The 22,624-nt window shown below is 41.9% G+C and overlaps 1 protein-coding gene and 1 long non-coding RNA gene across 2 annotated transcripts in view; one reads left to right on the plus strand and one right to left on the minus strand.

Moving 5' to 3' along the window:
- Uvrag (UV radiation resistance associated) overlaps positions 1-22,624 on the plus strand; it is a 249,916-nt gene that overhangs the window by 89,992 nt on the left and 137,300 nt on the right.
- LOC125361514 lies at positions 991-19,408 on the minus strand. The gene is made up of 3 exons (XR_007212951.1): positions 18,958-19,408; positions 16,763-16,765; positions 991-1,025 (listed from the first exon to the last, which is right to left on the minus strand). It is a non-coding gene; the product is annotated as an uncharacterized LOC125361514 (long non-coding RNA).

Below are 22,624 nucleotides of genomic sequence, written 5' to 3' on the forward strand. Positions count from 1 at the left end.
GGAGCTCTGTCCCGGTGCCCCAAAGCAGGATGCGAGTCCCAGCGCTGCTCCGTGGCCAGCCAGCCTCCTTCCGTCAGTGTGACTACAGATAGAGGCTGCCCTGGCACAGAGAGGTCTGGGCCTCCGCTTGTGCATGGTGCTGCCTGCATTTAGGAATGTCTTTCCCCCGGGTTAATCCTGTCTGGAAACATCTCACGGACACACCTCGTATGCTTTACGAGTCTAGATGCTTCTCAGTCCAGTCAGTTTGACAGTCCACATTAGCCATCACGCACTGATGTAATTCTGCTGAAGTACTCTGTGTGCCCTTGCAGGTTGTCATCCTTGTGGGGACAGGGACTCCGGTTTGTCTTGTTCAGTAGCATGGCCATCAGTGTTAAGTAAGCCTGCTCACTGATGGGCACATAGTAGGTGTCAGGTTAACAAAGAACAATTGTAATCTTGTCAGGTAGTCCAAAGACAGATTTGTACGTGAGTGGCAAGCAGCATGGAGGAAAAAGGTCAGGAACGCTTCACTTGCCCAACATGTTACATTCTTTCAGACACAGGTCACGTTTCTCTGCTCTAGAAAACATAGACTTACACTTCATTTCTTGTACCCACTTTGCACTTATTAAGCATTCTGCCAGAAAACTTAGCTTTATTAGCGCTGCATTATTATCTTTTTATGTACATTACCTTATTTCCTCAACATTAATTACTCTTTTTTATCAGTCATGGGATTTGAACTCTGGGCCTGGGCACTGTCCCTGAGCTCTTCAGCTCAAGGCTAGTGCTCTACCCTTGAGTCACAATGAGACTTTCTAGACAGGTTCTTTTTGTTTGTTTTGTTTTTTGTTGCCAGTCCTGGGGCTTGGACTCAGGGCCTGAGCACTGTTCCTGGCTTCTTTTTGCTCAAGGCTAGCACTCTACCACTTGCCACAGCGCCACTTCCGGCTTTTTCTATATATGTGGTGCTGAGGAATGGAATCCAGGGCTTCATGTATACGAGGCAAGCACTTTACCAATAGGCCATATTGCCAGCCCTAGACAGATTCTTTTAAAAAAATGAATTTATTTTCAATTATCTTTAGTTGTACAAAGACATTTCAAATCAACATGTCAATTTATGAGTACAATGCATCTTTAAAAAATTACTTTTTTTTTTTTTTAGAGGTGATGTACAGCGGGGTTACCTTTACACATGAAGGACGGGTTCTTGCTATGTTGCTCAAGCGGAACTTGATCTCCTAGTCTCAAAAGATCCTCTTGCCTCAGCCTCCTGAGTAGCTGGGATTGGACTATAGGTGTTAGAGCCGTGCCTAGTTAGTTATTACTTTTTAAAATGTCTGTTATGTACAAATAGTATGCGAGGTGTGTATGTATTTTAGTCTTCTATTTATTCTTGTCATCAATTCTACACATGAGACAAATGAGTCACTGAAGGCTCGGGATGTTTAATAACTTACTCAAGATGGTGTAAGGCTTTCCTGTCATGCCCTGCAGCTTGGGGCCTTTCCCTCTTCCCCTGCTTTTCACAGGGTGATGGCTGTAGCGTGGGATCTGTGTTGTATGAGTGTCTTTCATCACCACTGCATTTGTGTCTTGTGATTTGCTCAATGAACTTCTTATTGCTAACACTTTGAAGTTGGACAGCAAAACTGGTGAAATAGCTAACCTCAGATGGATATCACATTTCAAGGCTACAAATGAATGTCTAACTTACAGATTCTTTTTTACGATGAGCTATTGCTCTGGAACTGTTTGTATGTAGAACAGATAGAAAAAGAAAGCTTTATACTTTCTTTGAGAAAAGATATCCTATGTTAGGCATTCTGGTTTTGATGTTTCACCACTAAGCTGTTCCCGTAGCCTAGAAAACCAAAACGTCTCCATGTTTAACTTGAAGCTAGTTTTCTTTTTAATAATAAGTAGATTTTGATGGTGGAAAGAAGTTGTCATGTGGAATTGCTTTGTGGAGCCCATTGAATAGACTTGAAGCACTGTTTTTATATAAACACATTCCGCACTCAGAGATGCCCCGAGCAGGCCCCGTGTACTGGGGTCTGCTGGGCAGCCTGCATTTGACCCTGGGACTGTGCTCTGCAGAGGGGGTGGTGACAGCACCTTTCACGGAAAGCAAATGGGCAAGGCAGCATATTTTCTCTTTCAGTTTCTTTTAACTTTGCTGGGTATTTGTCAGAATTTTTTTTCCAAAATGAAAGGTTTAGTAGGATAGAATTATTGAATTATAGCTGTAAATGTTGATGTACATTTTCTGATTGCTTTTGGCTCTTCCTCTTTTTCAATATTTTTTTTCAGTTAAATTGGTATGGTTAGTCTTAATCCTCATCACTGTTGTCATCCTTTAGAGGTTGTTCATTTAATTTTTACTATTCTAATAGTTATTGTACAGAAAATGTGTTCAGTTTAGTGGTCAGACAGCCAAGCAGAAAAATAAAGCACACGATGTAAGCAGGCCTGCGTCTGCAAGGACACAGTGAGAAAAGGCCCGCATGACAGGGGGGTGGGGTTGCTTCTGCCTAACCCTGGCCCGGTGTTCAAGATGCAACCGCCGCTGCTGCGTGCCGCTCTACCACAGTGAAACTGTAAGATGAAGAGTGAACACTCCTGCTCTGCCCTCCCTTCCTTGCCCTAGCCCATTCCTTCACAGTGACTACTCGGAACTCCGTTGGTTTCCATTGTGGTGGGCATCCTAAAAGCTTGACATAATGTACTTTCTTTCTGTTACGTGATGAATAAGCTTTAGATTATGACTCATGACTTTGGACAGTAATGTGAGCTATTTAACATATTTATAGTTCCTGTGACCTTCTTACTTCCTCTACTTTGACATTTCTGTTAGCAATCACATTTTTACATCATCAAGTCTAAAAAAATTTTAAAACAAAATTTACATTTTACAATCATCAGCTCTTCTCTGTCTATAAGAGAACATTGAGTCACAGAGAAGTGTCATTTATAATATTACCAAAGATCCAAGTAGATTGATTTGCTAAACTCATAATCAAATGATTGAGCCACTGGCTAGATTTGTTGTTGTTGCTTCTGTCTGTCTATAAAGGGCAACGTTGTTTCCTGTGATTGTGTAAATAAAGTTCACTTTTTTTTTTGTAAATGCTATTTAATGTGTTACTTGAGAATTGAAGTAGAATAGTACATTTTGGGGGAGGGGGTTGGCAAGGTCAATGTATAACCATCATATAAGAACCTAAAAGTTAGATACAACATCATACAGTTCTACGTTTACGCAGAGGAATACTCTGCAAGGCCTTATTCAGAAACTATTTGCTTTTATTTTGTGTGCCATTCTACAAATCATGATATTCTAGTTTCTAAGTCCATAATAGATTAAATGTTATAATTTAGTGATTGGAAACCCTGAGAAATATGTGAAAACCTGAGCAGAAGAATAGTCAGGGAAAGAGCTGAAAAGCTGCCCTCATCTTTTAAAGAGCATTGTGATGCGAGGTGTATAATACAGCAAGTTCTGTAAGCCTCAGCATCGCTGGTATTGATAATCATTAGTCTCTTAAGAAGCCATGGGAGTAATACATTGAGGATATTCTATTTCTATCCAAAATGGTTTAATTTAGAAAAATGTCTTCTGACAATTAAAACAGATTTATCCTATTCAAATTTCAATTGATTGGAAAGATGACTTACATGGAAGACCTTTTCTGACATCACAGAATTGTATATATATATATTCTTCCTGTTTGGAAATTGCTGTAATTGCTGTATTCGTTTTTAAAAACATAGTCCCAGCAAATTAGCTGTTTTCTGAGTTATTACTGCATGTCAGCTGTTGGCATTGTTGTGAAATATGTCAGTGGAAGAAAGGACAGCTTGCTGGTGGTTCCCCACCTCCTCCTCCATGCCATGATGTCGCTGGATTGACCAGGAATTGCACAGGGTTCTCTGGACATAGTGAATACTCTTTTGGGTGGAAGCCTTAGTTTGAATTGTTATAACCTTAGTACTCCCTGCTTTGGTTTCTTGAGCATTTTATGGCTTTTTCCTTTGATTTATAGAAACACTGCAAAAATACTGCAGAAAGCTTTTCTTCCTTTTATCATTTTAAAGTAAATTACTGAGACTATCAGTCATTGCCAAATAAATCAAGGAATGTTCTTTACCATCAAGAATATTCCCTTAGATAATCATAGCATAAGTATTACAACTGGGACGTTAACCTCACCGTATTACTGTGATCTAACCTGAACATCCTGTTCAGGTTTTAAGTTTCTCCAGTTATCCCAGTGTCCTTTAGAAGAACATAAGGATTCTGTCTACTCTCACACATTGCATTTAGTTGTCATGTCTCTTTTCTCTGTTAATCAGAAACAATTCCTAGGCTTTCCTTGACATTTTCAGACTTTCAAACCAGGTACCAGTGGCTCAAGCCTATAATCCTAGGTACTCAGTAGACTAGGATCTGAGGATTGCAGTTCAAAGCCAGCCTGGGCAGGAAAGTCTGTGAGACTTATTTCCAACTAACCACCAAAGAGTAGGAATGGCTAGTGGTTCAAGTGGTAGAACATTGGCCTTGAGCAAAAAGCTAAGGGACTCTGCTCAGGCCCCGAATTCAAGCCTCAATACCAGCACGCACACGCACACACATGTGTTACCCCCCCCCCTGCAACTTTCTTTAAAAAAATTTTTTTTGGGGGGGGGGGCAGTCCCGGGGCTTGGACTCAGGGCCTGAGCACTGTCCCTGGCTTCTTTTTGCTCAAGGCTAGCACTCTGCTACTTGAGCCACAGCGCCACTTCTGGCCATTTTCTGTATATGTGGTGCTGGGGAATTGAACCCAGGGCCTCATGTATATGAGGCAGGCACTCTTGCCACTAGGCCATATTCCCAGCCACCCCCCTCCCCAACTTTCAAGCCAGTTATTTTGTATAGTTCCTTAATGTTGGTGTGTCTGTTTCTTTCTTTCTTTTTTTTTTTTTTGGCCAGTCCTGGGCCTTGGACTCAGGGCCTGAGCACTGTCCCTGGCTTCCTTTTGCTCAAGGCTAGCACTCTGCCACTTGAGCCACAGCACCACTTCTGGCCATTTTCTGTATATGTGGTGCTGGGGAATTGAACCTAGGGCCTCGTGTATCCGAGGCAGGCACTCTTGCCACTAGGCTATATCCCCAGCCCTGTCTGTTTCTTCTTGAAGAAGTTCATCATTTCTAGAAGGTATAGAACAAAAGTGAGTTCTTACACCTTATCAAATGGTATACATTTTGATTTGTCCCATTAATATACTAATTGTGAACCCTGTATTAGAAATGGCATCTCCCAGGTTTCACCTCTATGGAATTAATAATTTTTGATTTTTTAATCAAAAAGTTTTGTGGGGAGATATTTTTAGATTATGCAAATACCTAATTTTTCATCAAATTTCTACTCATTAATTAATTATTAAAGTGATGGTTGCCAAGTGATTATTTTCTAATTTCGTCATCTCTCTTAGGTTTATCTGTTATGCATTGTAAAGAAAAGTTTACTTCTCTTTCTACTTGTTCATTTGTGTCGTATGGATACATGGATTCTGTTTTATTCAGTGGGTTACAGAACTAGAGTTATTTGTGTTGATAAACTAGTCCAGCTTTGGCCATGTCACCCTCCTCAAGCTGGCGTCTCAGTTACAGTGTTATGACATAGTCCCATCACTTGTTGAGTGCCTTCTTTCTTCTTGGCACAGTACATTCTGGGCCTTCTTTAGAAACACTCTTTGCCCTCCTACAAACCAGTGAACAGAATGAGAAGCTTTATCTTCAAAACATAATTTCATTATTTTTGTATGTGAAGTTACAAATGCCTTTTAAAAATACCGGAGGATTTAGAATCATTTCAACTGAGTCTACACAGTCCAAGTGAAAAGAAGCCGAAGAAAATTTTCCAAACTTAACACATTCAGCAAATTTGGTAGACTTTAGGGCGTCACTTTGGAGCCTTCAGACCTCCCCTCATGGGCCCCAGATTTCTGCCTAGAATCATGTGGAATGATTACCTAACTGCTGCATAATTGTTGTGTAAATTTTAATTTTAAAAGAGACTAGGAAAGAGCACAAATGAGGATAGTTTTTTTGTTACACACCCCCCCCCCCCCACTTTTCTGCCAAATGAGAGTAGACTCAAAAGAAACATGCCAGTGACCATGAGTTGAGACTGGAAAACAGTGAGCGCAAATAAAACCTTTCCTTGTTATAAGTGGACTCGTCTCAGGTGTCTTGTCATGGTGAGGAAAGCTCATAGCCAGCCCTTTGATGTTGTCGCATATTTTCTTTCTGTTACAAACATCATAACAATTGCCATTATTTTGTTTGCGTAACTGATTCTCTTCTAGAGAGGTTTAAATACAGATAAAACCTGCCGAACAATGGTATCTTCTGAGAAATTCATGGTTAGATAATTTTGTTACTGTGTCAGCATCATACACAAACTCAAATGGCATGGGCTAGGCACTCAGTGTTCAAGAAACATGGTAACCAGGTGATATCTGAGACGACTTTTGGCATAAAACGGCACACTGTTTTGTGGTAGCCTTTTGAAAATAATAGAGTAGAAGGTGTGTACTTCAGGAGGTGCTGCCGAGTATAGTGTTAAAATTGTTTCCCCTTGTGCTAATCTTCTGGGACTGGGAGAGCGTTCTGTATGTGTGCACCAGCGTCCCCATGAAGATGTGGACCATAGGTTACAGTGTTAAGATGGCTGGCATGTCAGTAGGCAGTAGGGATTCTTCCAGTTCCCCTTACCGTCTCCTGCGGCCACTTGATAGAGACTCCATTGTTGACCAGAGATTGTTCTGGGGTGAATGATGACAATAGAACATTCTCTTTTGTTGCCCACATATTTGCCATTTCTGGTGCCTTCATTCCCATGTGTAGATCCACTCTTCCATCTGGTACCATTTTCCTTGTGTCTAAACTTTTTCCTTTGGAGATTTCTTGTGGTGCATTTCAGCTGGTAATTGAAGTCTTTCAGTATGTCTGAAAACATCTCTATGTCATCTTAATTTTTAAAAGATATTTTTGCTGGGCATGGAAATGTAGGCTACGTTTTTTCCCCCCTTTTTAATTTTTTTAAGATGTTGCCCCATTGTCTTCTAGTTTGCATGTTTCCAGTGAGAAGCCTGTCATTTTAACTTACTCTCCCATCTGTGTCGTGTGGGTCTTTCTCAGGCTGTTTTTCTCTTTATCATTGTTGGAAGCAATTTGACTGGGATGCCTCGGCATAGTTTCTTTGGTTTGATGCCTAGGATTGGTTGGGATTTGTAAATCTGTGGGCTTACGATAGGTATCAAATTTGGAAATGTTTAGCTGTTACTTGAAGCCTTTTATTTTCCCCTCCTCCACTGTTTTCCCCTTCTGGATTTCAATTGCAAGCGCATTGGCCTCAGAAGTTGTGCCACTCCACTGATTCTTCAGTTTGTTTTTGTTTTAGTCTTATTTCTTTCAATGTTTCATTTTGAATAGTTCCTATCTGAATGCCCACAGACATGTAGCATGTCATCAAGCTTACTAACTTCTTCCGTAATATTTGATTTGTTCATCTTCTCTTCATCCAACACACACACACACACACGCACACACACACACACCCATACCTACACGTGTGCTTCTGTCTGCTCACAAGAGCATTACAAATTTTCTTTCCCATTGTTGTTTTCAGCTCTTAGGAGTTCAAAATGTTTCGAGTCTTTCAAAACTTTTTCATTTTCGACTTAATACATTCATTCTATTCTCTAGCTTTAAACATATGAATTATAGTTGTAATAACTTTTAATGGCTCTGTCTACTAATTTGTCATGTCTTTCAATTCATGGTCAGTTTCAATTTATTCATTTTGCTATTCGCTTTGGATTATATTTTTATGCCTTTTGGCATACATAGTAAATTTTAATTGGATGTCAGACATTATAAATTTTACCTTATTACTTGTGAGGTTTAGTATTCCTAAAAATGCTCTTGAAATTTGTTACTTGTTGCTTTCAGGTTTTGCTTTTAGGCTTCATTAGACTGGATCAGAGCAGCATTTAGGGCTGATTTTATCAGCTTGTGCAGCAAAAATTCTTACACTTCATTCCGTGGTTCATGAGTTACAAGTCATATTCTGGCTTTTGGGGAGTAGTCATGATTCCTGATGAAATATTCTTCTTCTTCTTCTTCTTCTTCTTCTTCTTCTTCTTCTTCTTCTTCTTCTTCTTCTTCTTCTTCTTCTTCTTCTTCTTCTTCTTCTTCTTCTTCTTCTTTCTTCTTCTTTCTTCTTCTTTCTTCTTCTTTCTTCTTCTCCTTCTTCTTCTCCTTCTCCTTCTCCTTCTCCTTCTCCTTCTCCTTCTCCTTCTCCTCCTCCTCCTCCTCCTCCTCCTCCTCCTCCTCCTCCCTCCTCCCTCCTCCCTCCTCCCTCCTCCCTCCTCCCTCCTCCCTCCTCCCTCCTCTCCTCTCCTCGTCCTCTTCTTCTTCCTCTTCCTCTTCCTTTTCCTCTTCTTTCTTCTTCTTCTTCCTCCTCCTCCTCCTCCTCTCCCCCTTCCTCCTCTTCTTCTCTCTGGGCCTTGGATTTCCTCAGATGATTCACTGATGAAACCTCAGCTAAATTACTTGAGTGTGACCCTGTACAGAACTCTAGTTTGTTCCATGTAACTCTCTCATCTTTAGTGCAGAACCCAAACAACTCGAGCACTGGAGATTTCCCTGCAGTCCATCTCTTTTTCTTCTACCTCATCACTCTGTTAGGATTGTCTCAGCTCCTAAGCCTGGAAATTTATGTAGGCATTTATTTGGAGTCATCGTGGAACCTAGCATCCATGCTTACCTAATTTCATATATTACTCCTCTGGGGCTGGGCATATATGGCCTAGTGGTAGAGTGCTCGCCTTGTATACATGAAGCCCTGGGTTTGATTCCTCAGCACCACATATACAGATAAAAGCCAGAAGGGGCGCTGTGGCTCAAGTGGCAGAGTGCTAGCCTTGAGCAAAAAGAAAGCCAGGGACAGTGCTCAGGCCCTGAGTCTATGCCCCAGGACTGGCAACAAAAACAAAACAAATAAACATATATTACTCCTCTCCATTCTAATGTCAGTCTAAAGAATAATTGTTTCATATGTCTTCTTAGTTTGTTAAAGCTACAAAATTTAAAACTCTGTTATTTCAGTTAAAAATTAAATCTAACCTTTATTACTCTATTTTGGTAAGGAGCGGAGTAAATTATGTGGTCTTCTTTGCTGTCCTGAGTAGTATCTCAGTGACTTCAGGATATCGTAACTTTATTTTAGTGGAAGGTGCCTACCCCCGTTACACTTTCCTTTGCTCTCTTTGTTCCCGTTCAGCTTTGAAGTGAGCCAGTGGAAAGTCTACAGCCGGGCCAGGCACAGTATAACTGGAGTAGTAACCCTATCTATTTCCATTCCTCAGAGAACGCGGAGCTGAGCGTTGCTCTGAGAAGCCATGTAGTGCCCTTTAGACTTCAGTCTTCAGTTGACAGAACTCAGTTTTTAACTAGATCTTTTGGCGGCTTCCATTTGAGTGTTTTCCCCCCACTCTAGCCAAGTATCCTTATGTACTCCCCTAGGCATATGTATACACCCACGTTTATATACCCCTATGTGCACGCTTGTGCACACGCACACACACATCATATGTATACACACACTTCATGAATGTGTAGTCTAAAGAGTTTTTACCCTCTGTAGATTTCATTTTGTTTATGAGTGATGAAACGACTTGGGAGGAATGTGAGAATTTGTGAGGCTAGAAATGAACTAGCTCCGGTGGGATGAAAGGAGGAGAAAAAGGAGAGTGATGGTTTATTTTTTGGAACAGACTTCAAGAGTTCTAAGTTCTAGAAACTTGTCTTAGGAGACACTGTAGTAATTTTGATTTGTATCCAGTTAAAACTGCAACAAAACTGCTAATATATAAGGAATTCTGTGCATATTCATTTTCTTCAGATAGTAAGCCAAATGGAGAAACATTGCACCTGAAAGCAAAATGAGCAAGTTTAATTGCATGTGTTGTGATAGGGGATTCTATGGAATGGTTTTAATTTCTGAGAGCAACATTTTTGCTTTCTAATACTGGCCACTTGTATAACTCTGAATATGACATGGCATATGTGAATGTAACAGAAAGAACAAGAAAGTAATGTGGGATACAGGAGAGAGAAGGACGTGGAGAAACTTTGGCTTTAGTCCCAACTTTCTGACTGTCCGTCCTACCTTTGATACATTGGGCAAGTCACTTCATCAAACTGGGTCCCCTCCCCTCCCTCCCCCCAGTCCTGGGGCTTGAACTCAGGGCCTGAGCACTGTCCCTGGGCTTCATTTTACTCAAGGGTAGAACTCTTGCCACTGAGCCACAATGCCACTTCTGACTTGTGGTACTGAGGAATTGAACCCAGGGCTTCATGCATGCTGGGCAAGCACTCTACCACTAAGCTACATATTCAGCCCATCAAACTGTGTTTCTGCTCTCATATTTAAGGCTGAATTTAAAGACCGCTAAAATAACACCAACACTGAACATTATCGTAATCCTTTGGCCATAGGGATGACCTTAATTTTCATGAGAATCAGTTTCCTCTTTATTTCTAGGACAAACTTTTTTTCTAATACAACAAGGTCATTATCCAGTTTGATTACCCATCTAATTAAAATAAATTGTTTCGGATTAATCTTTTTTCTTTTTCTTTTTTTTTTTTTTTTTTTGCCAGTTTTGGGGTTTGAACTCAGGGCTTAGGCTCTGTCCCTGGGCTTTTTTTTGTGCTCAAGGATAGTGCTCTACCACATGAGCTACAGCACCACTTCTGGCTTTTTCTGAGTAGTTTATTGGAGATGAAGAGTTTCACGTACTTTCCTGCCTAGGCTGGCTTCGAACTGCAATCCTCAGATCTCAGCCTCCTGAGTAGCTAGGATTATAGGGTTGTGTGTGAGCCACCAGTGCCTGGCTGCAGGTTTGTCTTATTCCTGAAATTTCCAGGCCTTCAGCTAAGCAGAGACTTGCCATTACTGAGGCGTTGTGGGTGGTTTTCCAAAGTGTTCTGGACAATAGCATTCTTGCTGGGGCAAATATAAGGAAGAAGAATAATTCTTTTACTCAGCTGTTGCTGATATTTGAATAGTCAAAGTCTAGTGATAAAACTGTATATGCTTTTCAACCATCAGAATGAGCCTTTGAAGAATGTGTGGTTTTTATCTGCATTTTCCAAACAGTGCATAGAAAAGTTTGATACCTTTGACGAGGTCATGTGGTTAATGGAACACTAAATTCCAGGCATCCGTGGCATGGCCCACTCTCCTATCAACTGTCTATACTCTACTAGCTATTGTATTTATATAACCAAGCATCAGATTGCCTATGGTATTTCTACAAGGAGGGAATGCATGCTTTTTGAGTCCTGTGACGTTAGTATCTGTTTTTGTGTGGTTTTAGGTAATTGTCATATTGACTGTCCTGGACTCATTTAGAGAATGAATTCTTTTTTTAAAAAAAACCCAATATCTTTTTTTTTTCTTTATTGTCAAAGTGTGGTAGAGAGGGGTTACAGGTTCATACGAAAGGCAGTGAGGACATTTCCTGTTCTACTTGTTTCCTCCCCCCTCAGTCCCCCCTTCCCCCCTCCCCTCTCCCCCCAGGAGTTGTGCAGTTGGTTTACACCAAATGGTTTTGTAAGTGTTGCTTTTTGAATGGTTTGTCTTTTTGTTCTTTGTCTGTCAAGAATGAATTCTTTGACAGTATCAGCTAGCAGTTCAGTGATTCTTGGATGGTGATTCTTGGATTCAGTGATGCCTGGATTGGGTTGGGTTAGATTATCTGTCATTCTGAACTGTTTTTGCCATTCTGGAGAGAAGAAAAGAGTTTGTGACAGGATGTTTTCACCTATGTCATTATTGAACACATTATTTAATTCAGCTGATAATCTTTGTAGTAAGCCTTCTTTTAAGTTTATCATTAGTATTGCCAAATCTAACATCTCACCCTACAACTTGAAATGATTTCTTTTGGTGTAACATATCGAATTAAAATTAAGGAAATGTCCATTTCCATAGTTGATTTCTCAGGAACACCTTATTTGTCATGGAAAGTCATAGAAGTCCAGGAGAACTTTTTAGATGACAGTACCTCAAGTCTGAGTTAAATTTATCAGTAGCCCTTAGGCAGTTAATTTTATGACCACTTCATCCTGAAAATATAGAATCCTAGAAAAGGTAACTTTGCTCTGAACTAGGCAGTTTTCAAAAGGAGAGGGCATTGTGAAGAAACCAGAGACTTCTTGATCATGTACGATCCAGGCAATGAAAACTAATGATAAGGAGTCCTAGAATCCAAAATATGAGATAGGATGGGAGCTTTAATTCAGTTTTGAAGATTACATTGCAAAAGAAAGATTTTTGAAAATAGATAAGATTAAAGGGAAACACCCCGGGCACCTTCTTGCTGCATTCCCAGTTATTTTGAGTAGAATGGCAACTGTCTGTTCTTCAGAGACAAATGGAATGAATTAGAATTCTGTGTATTTGGTAGCATATGTCTGAGTTTCTTTAAATGTATTGTCATTTTTACCTTGAAATATTTTATTGCTGTCTTTGAATTAAATGTATGGCTTTCTTTCTTTCCTCACCTTCACATTGATGATAGAACACTGTTGAGAATCTATCTCAGAGGTTTACAAGTCCATTTTTTTCTTCATGGTTCAACACTACTGATTTCTATTAGGATTTAGCCAAATTCACTAGCTCTTTTTTTAAATGCTCCACTCAGGAAGCCTAATTAATTAATACATGCTATTTAAATGATAGATTTAAAATTGATTATAAAATCATCAACTATATAATTGCTATTGTTAAGGTTTTGAAATACCATGCAGGAAGGGATACAAGAAAATTAGACAAGCTTTTCTGCCGACTTAGACAAAATAATCTAGCACCTGCTTTGTAGTTAGTATGCTTGCTGAACATAAGGTGCTGTGAATATTAAAGCAGCATTAGAAAAGGAGAAGCCACATGACCTCCCGAAGTCTTCAGGGAGGGGTGAGGAAAGCAGTGGGCTTGGAAGATTTTTGAGGGGCTTATAGAGAAGGACTAGGGTGGGAAGAAAGGGCGAATCCGGAGATGAGTGTGGTAGGAAGATTCCTCTGGAGGAGAAGGAGCCTCTTGGAATTATACAGAGGGAAGTGTTGATTGGATAGAATAAGGCAGTGGTGGAGCAGTGAGTTATTAATGGGCTCTGAGAGTGATGACACTTAAATAGTATTTTTTGTAAATGCTGGTTTAGATACATTCTTCTTGCTCCATCTTTTTTGAGATCAAAGACTTAGATTTATAAACTGGTTAACTAGGGCTAAAGATACAATCTATGGCCATGAGCCAAAGCAAAACCAAAGAGCCCAGAATGAGATTTCACTGTGGTAATGAAATTAAAATTTATACTATGCTGATACCTGTGCTTTCACAAATTGAGATAATCAGCATGTTCCTATTATCAGACAAGGGTAATGGAGATACACTCTTGAAACTGAAGGCGTGCAAGAATATCTATGTTGGTCAATTACTCTTATTCTAATAGTTTCTCTCTCTTTCCCAATCCCTCCCTCCCTCCCTCCCTCCCTCCCTCCCTCCCTCCCTCCCTCCCTCCCTCCCTCCCTCCCTTCCTCTTTCCCTCCCGCTTTCATCTTCCTTCTATCTCACCATCTTAACTAGCAGGAACTACAAGTGTAAGGCACCGTGTGGCCTAATGGCTTTTAATTGACTCCCTTGTGCATGTAAGGTAGATAATAGTGACACTTGCATATGACTTTTTTTTTCTGAGTGCATACTCTTGTTTCTTTTCTTCCCTCTATTACTATGGCTAAATCCTCCAAAATGGCTGTTGGATTGTCACATAGCATACCACCCCAGAATTCAATAGTCCATAGGTTAGTTGAGCCTGGGGATGGATCCACCACTTACAGTGCAGCACTCGTGAGGCTGAGGCTGAGGATTGAGAATTAGAGGCTGAAACAGAAAAAAAACAGTTGATGTTCCTCGGGCCCTCCTCGTTCCGAGGGTTGTCTTTCTGGCCAAAAGCCTTAGCTGTGGCTGGAGTCATCTAAAGCTTCTTCGGGCTCCAGACCTGAATGCGTTTCCCTCTGTGTGTGTGTCATGGCTAAGCTGGGAAGACTGGCTGGGCATCTCTCTTTTTCCCAGCAGCCTTTTCCCATCGCTAGCTTGAGCTTCCTCACAAGTGGCATTCTCAGGGTAGTCAGATTTCTCTCATACAGGCTGGCTCTTCCCAGAGTGAGTGTTCGGAGAGGGGAAGAAGTTTCCAGGCCTGTTATAGACTGTGCCTAAAGTATCAATTACACAGACTTAATCAAATTTAAACCATTCTTATAGTTCTGGGATGAATTTTACTTGCGTGTGTGTGTGTGTGTGTGTGTGTAACACTGAGTTAGACTTCCTGATATCTTATTTAGTATTTTGTAATTGTTTTATAAGACTGGTTAATAGTTTCTTTCTTTTGTCTATGTAAAATGAATTGAGAAGCACTGGATATTTTCCCCATGTTGGGAAACAACTAACATCATTAACATCATCTAGATTCAGGTGGTAGATCTCACCTGTTATCCTAGCTTGTTTTTACTGCTATCAAAGACGACTTGAAACCAGCATTCCAGCTGTAGCATCCCTCCTGGGCTTCTCCATATACAGGTCCTTCTCACATACAAAATGCATTTATTCCACCCTCAGTTGCTCGAAAGTCTTATTAGCTCATTGCAGCCTAAACTTCAGAATCCAGTCTTACCGAAATTACATGGGAGTAAGACTCATGGTGGGTTCCATTTTTAAGGCAAACTTCCTTCCAGCCTTGAGCCTGTGCAGGCAAGCAGGCTGCGTGCTTCTGAATGGCGGTGGTGCCTTAACCACGGAATTACTCATTTCCATCAAAAAGGGAGAAATGGGAAAGACAAAGGGTAGCAGGCCCCAAGCCACATGCCAGACCCAACTAGACAAATGATGTGAAATGGTCAAGTTTGGCAATAATTTTCTTTGATTTTATGTCTGTCTTCTATGCAGTCGGGATTGAGATTACTCCCCACGCCTTAAGGCTCAGTTTGGGAAGCAAGCCTTACAGGTTGGAGTCTCTAGTTAGTGGCTATACAGTTCTGGATTCTTTGATGGTTCTCCCATGGTTTTGATGAATAGCTGGCTGGCTTCTTTGATCCCCCTAACCATTTTATCTAAGTGTTGCTTAGCTGTCTGTACCTTCTGTATTCTCTCCTGAACATCCTTGGTCAAACTAAAAGGCTTTTTTTCTTCTCTCCCCAAATCATTATGTTCTACTTCAAACCATTTATCTCCATGTACAGTATTTTACCATATGCAGTTAAAAGAAGCCACACAGCAAATGGAATGTTTTGCTTAGGTATTTTTTCCCCACTGGCTATAGCTGGAGATATAAAAGTTGGTTGTTTTTAAAAAGGTTCATTTCTCATACCTTTATACTCACCCCGCCCCAATGCCCCCTCTATAGTCCTTAGAAACAGCTCAGCTGGTTCTTTGCACTTTATTATAAGATTGGTCTTTCCTCCAGTTTCCATTGCCTTGTTCACTTGGAAACCTCATCAGAATTGTCTTTACTGTTTGATTTACAACAGCATTCTGGTTATGCCCACTTAGACATTCTCTGAGAAGATGGAGAAGATTCATTCAGCTCTCCTTGTCCTCTGGGGCCTTACCAGAATCATCCTTAGCTCTCTGTCCATGGCAATCTAGATCTTCTCTGACTTGGTCTCCGAACTTCTTCTAGCTCTACCAAGTCTCAAAGTTGCTTCTACAATTCCAGTTATTTGTTATAGCACCCCCCCTCACACACACACTCCTGGTACCAATTGTCTTAGTTTCTTTTGTGTTGCTTTAACAGAATACCTGACGGTGAGAATTTTATAGTGAATAGAAATTCTTCCTCAGCTCTGGAGGCTTGGAAGTTCAAGATCAGGTCACTAGCCTATGACAAAGGGTCTGTGGATGCAGTTTACATGTTGGAAGATGTCCACAGTAGAGGACAGAGGACTAAAGGGAGAGAAGAGGGGCCCACCCTTCTGTAATGAGCCCACCCCCAAGATGATGGCCTCAGTCCGTTTATGAGGGTGAAGTCCTCAGTAACCCAAACAAAAGATCTTATCTCCCCAAACCTGCAACAGAGCTTCAGTCTGAGTTTGGGGAAGGACAGACCTTCAAACCATAGCATCTTTAGACCGTCATAGCGCCTCGTAACCCCAGCCCTTCTTGCCTGGCTCGCCTTTCTCATTTCTCTGTGGTTATTGATCCTTTCAGGTTTTCAATCTCTTGTTGAAACAATTTGGCAATTATATTTTTGCTAGAACATCATTTACTATTTTTTCTAAGTTTTTGGCATAAACTTACATAGTTTCTTTTCGATTGAAAAAAAAAATCTTGTCTATATCTGTAGTTTGTCCTGTGTCTTGTTTCTAATTTTGAAGTACTTTTCTGTGTACTTCCTCAAGTGTGTTTATTGTGCAATGAGTACATTTTAAATTAAACTTGCTAAAAGGCACATGGATGGTATTATGAAAAGATCTGGGAATGATTTAGCCTGTTCCGATGCCAAATGCGGTTCGTGTCTGCAGTGAGTTATGCGAGTTGTAAATTGGAAATGCGAAGACTTGATTATTGTTCTATGACTATTGCTTCATCAGTATTGTTTGCTGGTTCTGAGCGGACATCTTGGTTAGACTTGACACTCTCATTATCACATGCTTTTACACCACCTACCCTCTCCTCAATAGAACTTTCCCACCCACGATGCTACCCTTTTCTTCTCTGTGAGAGTAGCAATGGTATTTTGTCCTATTTGAAGCCATTACTATGAGACTATGTGTTCTCAACTATGTGTTTGGTCTAGACAGAGGAATGTAGAGGCTTTAGGGTGGACTCCTGGTCTTTTAGGAAATTATCATATTTTGTAAGCCTATCAACAAGTTTTTGAGTAACTCCCTTGTGGCTGAGACTGCTGTAGGTGCTGTAGACATGTACAGGCTTTTGTAGGGTCCATAGCAGTGTAGTTGTGGTCCACCTTCCCAGGCTGCCTCTCAGTCTGCTCATTGCTCCCCTTGTTTTAGTGCGCTGCCTTCTTTCAGATGCAGATCCCACTGCCCTACTTGGCTGTTCCCTTGAATATAGGTGTCCTACTTGCCTTTCCTTCAAATTGCAGCTTAAATCTTGCCTATTTATTTATGTATTTTACTGGTACCGATGCTTGAACTCAGGGCTTCACACTCTTATTTGTCTCTGTTTTTCCTCAAGGCTGGTGATCCATCACTTGAACCATACTTCCACTTTTGGCCTTTTGCTAATAATTGGAGGCAGAGTCTCAGGGGCATCTTACCAGACTGACTTGAATCTTAGTCCTCAGATCTCAACCTCCTGAATAGCTAGGATTATAGGCCTGAGTCACCAGCCCCTGGTTATATCCCGTGTCGTTAAGTGATCCTTTTCAGAGCGCCAGTTATCACACACTAATGTGAGTACTAATGTGAGCAAAGGTAATCAGATATGCCGTGTAGATAACTCCACGGAAGTGTTCGGGAAGACAAGCTTTGGGAGCAAGGTGAAATAGAGCTCAGTAATAGGAAGATGGATGGATGGATCATTGCTTAATGACTTGTTATCAGGCTAGAGGGAAATTTGCAAGGACATGGCGTGGGGCTCTGTTTTTTATCTAGTCTTGTTCTAGTCATTCAAGTACTCATCTGATGAAGGTTTATTGAGGAGTACAGGTTGGAAATGGCAGTATGCTTCAGATACAATGGTGAGCACGAGAGATGTTCTTTTTGAGGATGTTAGAGCTAAGCACCTGCGGTGGCCCCATGGAGCTGTTAGAGAGGCAGTGACTAAGACTCAGGCTTCGAGATGACTCTTGAATGGGTAAGGACACACTTGAATCCTGAGCCCACGTGAGAAGAGGGAGGCTGGCCCTGTGGCCAGTACCTTTATTAAAAATGATGTGTACTTAGTTATCAGTCATCATTGTTAATGATCAGTGAGATATGTATTGCTTGAAATGTTTTATTGATGGACATATCGTATCTAGAATGAGAAATGATAAACACTTTCTGCTTCACAGACTTCAAAAAAGGTTCTTAAGGCAATTTTCCACGTTGCTCTTTTTAAAAATTCTGACACATTATAATACAACAAAACTAAATTTATCAGTCAGTGAACATTTTATAGAGTCTTAGAGAACTAGAACAAGAAGAGATCTTAAAATAGTCACTTGTTATCTGTGAGTGTGTATTGTGCATCGAGTCTAAGGGCGAGTTGCGCCTGCCCATTTCAGGTGTGGGAGAGGATAGTTACTGAGCATCTGTTGTTCTTGGTGTGTGTACATGAATACTGGAAGGAACTCAGAAGCACCAGCACTAAGAAGATTAGGTTTCATTCTGAGGCCTATGGAAGCTAGTGCTGGAGACTCCAGTAAACAGGCGATGATGAGATGCTAGGAAATGTAGGCAGAGGCGTTCTCCTGGTGCTCCTCAGGCAGGGGTGGGGTGGGGCGGGGCAGCACTCTCAATCAGTATTAACCTCAGGGGGTTCTGTCAGGTTTCCAAGTTGAGTTTCTTGGTCTGTGGCTGGAGGTACTCTGGTCTTTTCACGTTGCAGCCTAAATATTCTTAGGTGTGAAGCATACATTGGACTAGGTCTCTTTGTCTAATACCTTCCTTCCCCTTTGCTTCAGAAATGAAATTTATTAGACGCACATCCCAGGATTTCATAATCTGAACACTGCCTTGTCTTTGTACTATCATCTTTTGTCATTATGTCCCATATGACCACAAGCTCTGACCTTGACAAATTGCTTGCATTTCTTGCAAATGTTCTGCCATTTCTCCATCCTGTTTTTAGACCGGACTTTCCTTTTTTCTGGAATATATCTCTTTCTACCTGATTGCTATTTTTCTTTGTAATACCAGCTCGGTTTTTACCTTCTTCAGAATACTTTTGTTCCCACTCATGTCTACCCCTGGAATAGGGGTGACGAGCACCTGTCTGACCCTGTCATGATAGTTTATATGCTTACTTCTCCACACAGTTGGGAAGAGGATGTTTCTGATCTCTGTTTCCATTAACCAATACAAAGCATAGTTATGGTATATGGCACTCAGTGAAGTTGTGGCATGAATAGGCAAAGAAATTGTACCCTTTTGGAGAGCATGAATTATTTCCATTGTTTTTATTATCTTAATACTAGACTTTGTACTAGCAATTGTAGAAAGTGCTCAGTGTGAATATAGGAAGAATAAATTAAAAATGTTAGACATTGTCAGATAAAGAATTAAATTAAAGGTTTATAAAGCACACAGCTATTACTTTGATTGCTGTTATTAAGCTCAGTAAATGGGATCATAGAGATGGTTTCACACTGTGCGGGGGGGGGGGTGCTTAGACTCAGGGTACTCTCCTTGTGTTTTCTTGCTCAATGCTAGCGCTGTACCACTGAAGTCACAGTTCTACTTCTGGCTTTTTTAGTACTAAACTGGAAATGAGAGTCTCACAAACTTTCCTGCCCGGACTGGCTTTGAACTGTGATCCTCAGGCTCAGCCTCCTGAGTAGCTTGGATTACAGGCGTGAGTCATATTTGAAGTGGTCGCAGTAGACAAGTTTTGGATTGGAAGAGTGTCTTTGTTAATTTTTATTACTACGTAAGGTATTAGCACATACTTTAGTGGCTTAAAACAATACCTGTTTATGATCTTGTGATTACTTAAACGTTTATTCTGATGCCTTTTCATTTGAGCCCTTGATCTTGTGATGTCTTAAGGTGTACCGCTGGCTTGAGCGCTCTGCTTCCGGTTTCCTGTGGTGACAAGGCAGGGAGCTGTGCTGTGATCCCCTCTGCTGCCCGCGCTCCTTCTTCAGGCGCTGTGGTGGTTGACGCGTCCCGCTTCCTTCTGGCTGTGAGGTCGGGGCCCTTGTCCTCCTGCTGGCTGCCTTCCTCGTCTGCTGGCAACTCCAAGAGGGTGCCTGTAGTTCTTTGACATGTGGCCACTCCCCAGGCCCTCTCCCGCGGCAAATCTCTTTCTGGAAGGGCTAGTCTCTTAGGAACTTACCTGCTGAGCTCAGACCTGCCCAGCAGAGACGGGACGGGTTCAACCAGAAAACACAGTTTTTCATAGCTCTGAATGCAGGAAGCCATATGAGCCCAGCTTAGATTTCGGCGAAGGTTCGCTTCCAGGGGTGAAATGGACACCTTCTCAGGCTGTTCTCACGTAGCTTTCCTCTTCCTTCTTTTTTCCCTTTTTTTTTTTTTTTTCCTTCTCTAGTGGAGAAAATAAGATGAGATTGAGAGGGAAGAGGAAAGGGGGGAGGACTATCTTCCAGTTCTGATAGGCGACTTGGGTGCTTATACAAGTGAGATCCCCCCAGTGTGTAGAATAATGCACTGCAGAGATGCGCAGTGTCCCTTCGCACTCCCAGTCCTGCTCACGCTCCAGGGAGGGGATTAGACGGTGCGTGCACACCGGCGTGTGGACTGTTGGCATTCTGCCTCCTGCACAGACAGCAGGATAAAAAGCACTCAGTTGAGATATGGAGTATATTGTAGGTAGAACAATATATATATGTATATATATATATATATATATATATTTTTTTTTGCCAGTCCTGGGCCTTGGACTCAGGGCCTGAGCACTGTCCCTGGCTTCTTCCCGCTCAAGGCTAGCACTCTGCCACCTGAGCCACAGCGCCACTTCTGGCCGTTTTCTGTATATGTGGTGCTGGGGAATTGAACCAAGAGCTTCATGTGTAAGAGGCAAGTGCTCTTGCCACTAGGCCATATTCCCAGCCCTAGAACAATATTTTTTAAAAAGGCACCCCAAGCCTGGGACAGTGGGAAGAACACTAAACTAGGACCCCTATATTTGGAAGGCTCACCCCAAAGAGAATACCTGAGGAAAAAAAGACTTTGGAAACTAAAAGTGTGTTTAACACGGTGTTTTTGACGCTGAGGTTTGTTAGGGGAAGGCTGAGGGAAAGAAAAACAGCCTCTTCCTGAGAATCGTGGGTTTTGATGGGAAATGTCGCAGTAAAGAGCACGGGCTTTGTTGTTCAAAGAGCTGGGCTCAGGTCTGATTTGCCTCTCACTTGCTCTTTTAGCTTTAATTTTCTCACACGTAATGTGGGATTGACAGTGTACAAAGTATGAGGATGGTGGTGAAGATTAAAGAAGTCTACATTTCAGGCTTTTATTCCAGTGCCTGGTACATAGCAAGCATTAAATGAACATGTGTGTTTGTTCAACAAGAATTACTAAAAAAACTATTAAATAAACTACTGTATACTCTATGCGAGATACAGTTAGCTTTCAGGAGTTCAATAGCTTAATATTACTATGTTTGGCTTCCATTTTATTGGAATCTAATTGTAGGCTGTGGCAAAAAGAGTTTTCATCTGTTAATCAAGTCAACCAATTAATCGGTCAATTAATTTACCAAGACATTGTCTCACTGTGTAGCCTACGCTGGCCTTGAGCTTTAAAACTGTGCCTGGACCTCTTGAGTATTGGATTACAGGCGGGTGCCCCTACACCTGGCTTTCAGTATGTTTTATAATATTCTGTCACTGATTGCTTTTGATAAAAGAATAATATTTAATCTTCAGAGTTTTGCAGTTGGTGTTGTTTATTCTAGTACGTGGCCCTGGTTTTTATAGGAAGAGTTCTGCTTGCCTTTTGTTTTCTGAAGGATTGCTCTGCCGAGACCTGAGTGCCAGTGCCGTGAGTCTCTGGAGAAGCAGTGCTGCTGCTCCGTGGGTTGTAGGAAGGGCGCTCTGGCGAGGTCACAGAGAGGAAAGCCTCTGCCAGGGCTGCGTGGGGTTGCTTATCGCAGGCACGATGAGGGAAGTGGCTTGATGAGAACATCCAGGAGGAAGAGTCAACAGTGTGGGTGGCTGACTGTGGGAAGGAGAGCAAGGGAGAAGCCGGCATCCTCTCCTTGTTCCACCGTGGTCAGGTGGCAGCGCTGCAGGACTCCCAGTGTCAGGGAGGTTGGATTGGGTTGACGGAGGAGTTCTGGGAGAGCACCAATTGCCGTCGCCATGAAGGGAAGGGGTGCCCTCAGACTAGGAGCACAGGCAGAGCTGACTTCCCTTAGACACATCACGGAGTGAACAGGGCCGTGCCAGTAATCAGACTCTCAGCACAGAGAGCCTAGAGCGTCCAGAATGGTGAAGAATGGACGGCTTCGGTATAGTAGCTCTAGTGGTCTCCAAAGGAATTTTACCCCGGCCGTGTGCGTCACATCCCCTGTAACTGCATGTAAATGAGAGCGCTCAGATCCCCCCCCCCCAGCCGTGCTCGCACTCACTAGACACTACGTGGAAAACGAACCCTGTGACTCGCGGAGGGGACGGCTGGGGAGGCTGGGGGAGGGGGGAAGGGGCGACGATGTTCAAAGACAGATGTGCCCTTTACCTGACTCTGTACATCACCTTTATAATAACAAGAAGAAAATTAAAGAATACACCGTCATCTCTGTCCCCCCTCCCCTTCCCCCACTCCTTCCTCTTCCTCCTCAGCTTTTAACTCGGGGCCTGGTGACTTTCTTGCTCATGGCTCATGCTTTCCACTTGAACCATGC

Source organism: Perognathus longimembris, chromosome 13 (genome assembly GCF_023159225.1).
Source record: "Perognathus longimembris pacificus isolate PPM17 chromosome 13, ASM2315922v1, whole genome shotgun sequence".
Classification (NCBI taxonomy): domain Eukaryota; kingdom Metazoa; phylum Chordata; class Mammalia; order Rodentia; family Heteromyidae; genus Perognathus; species Perognathus longimembris.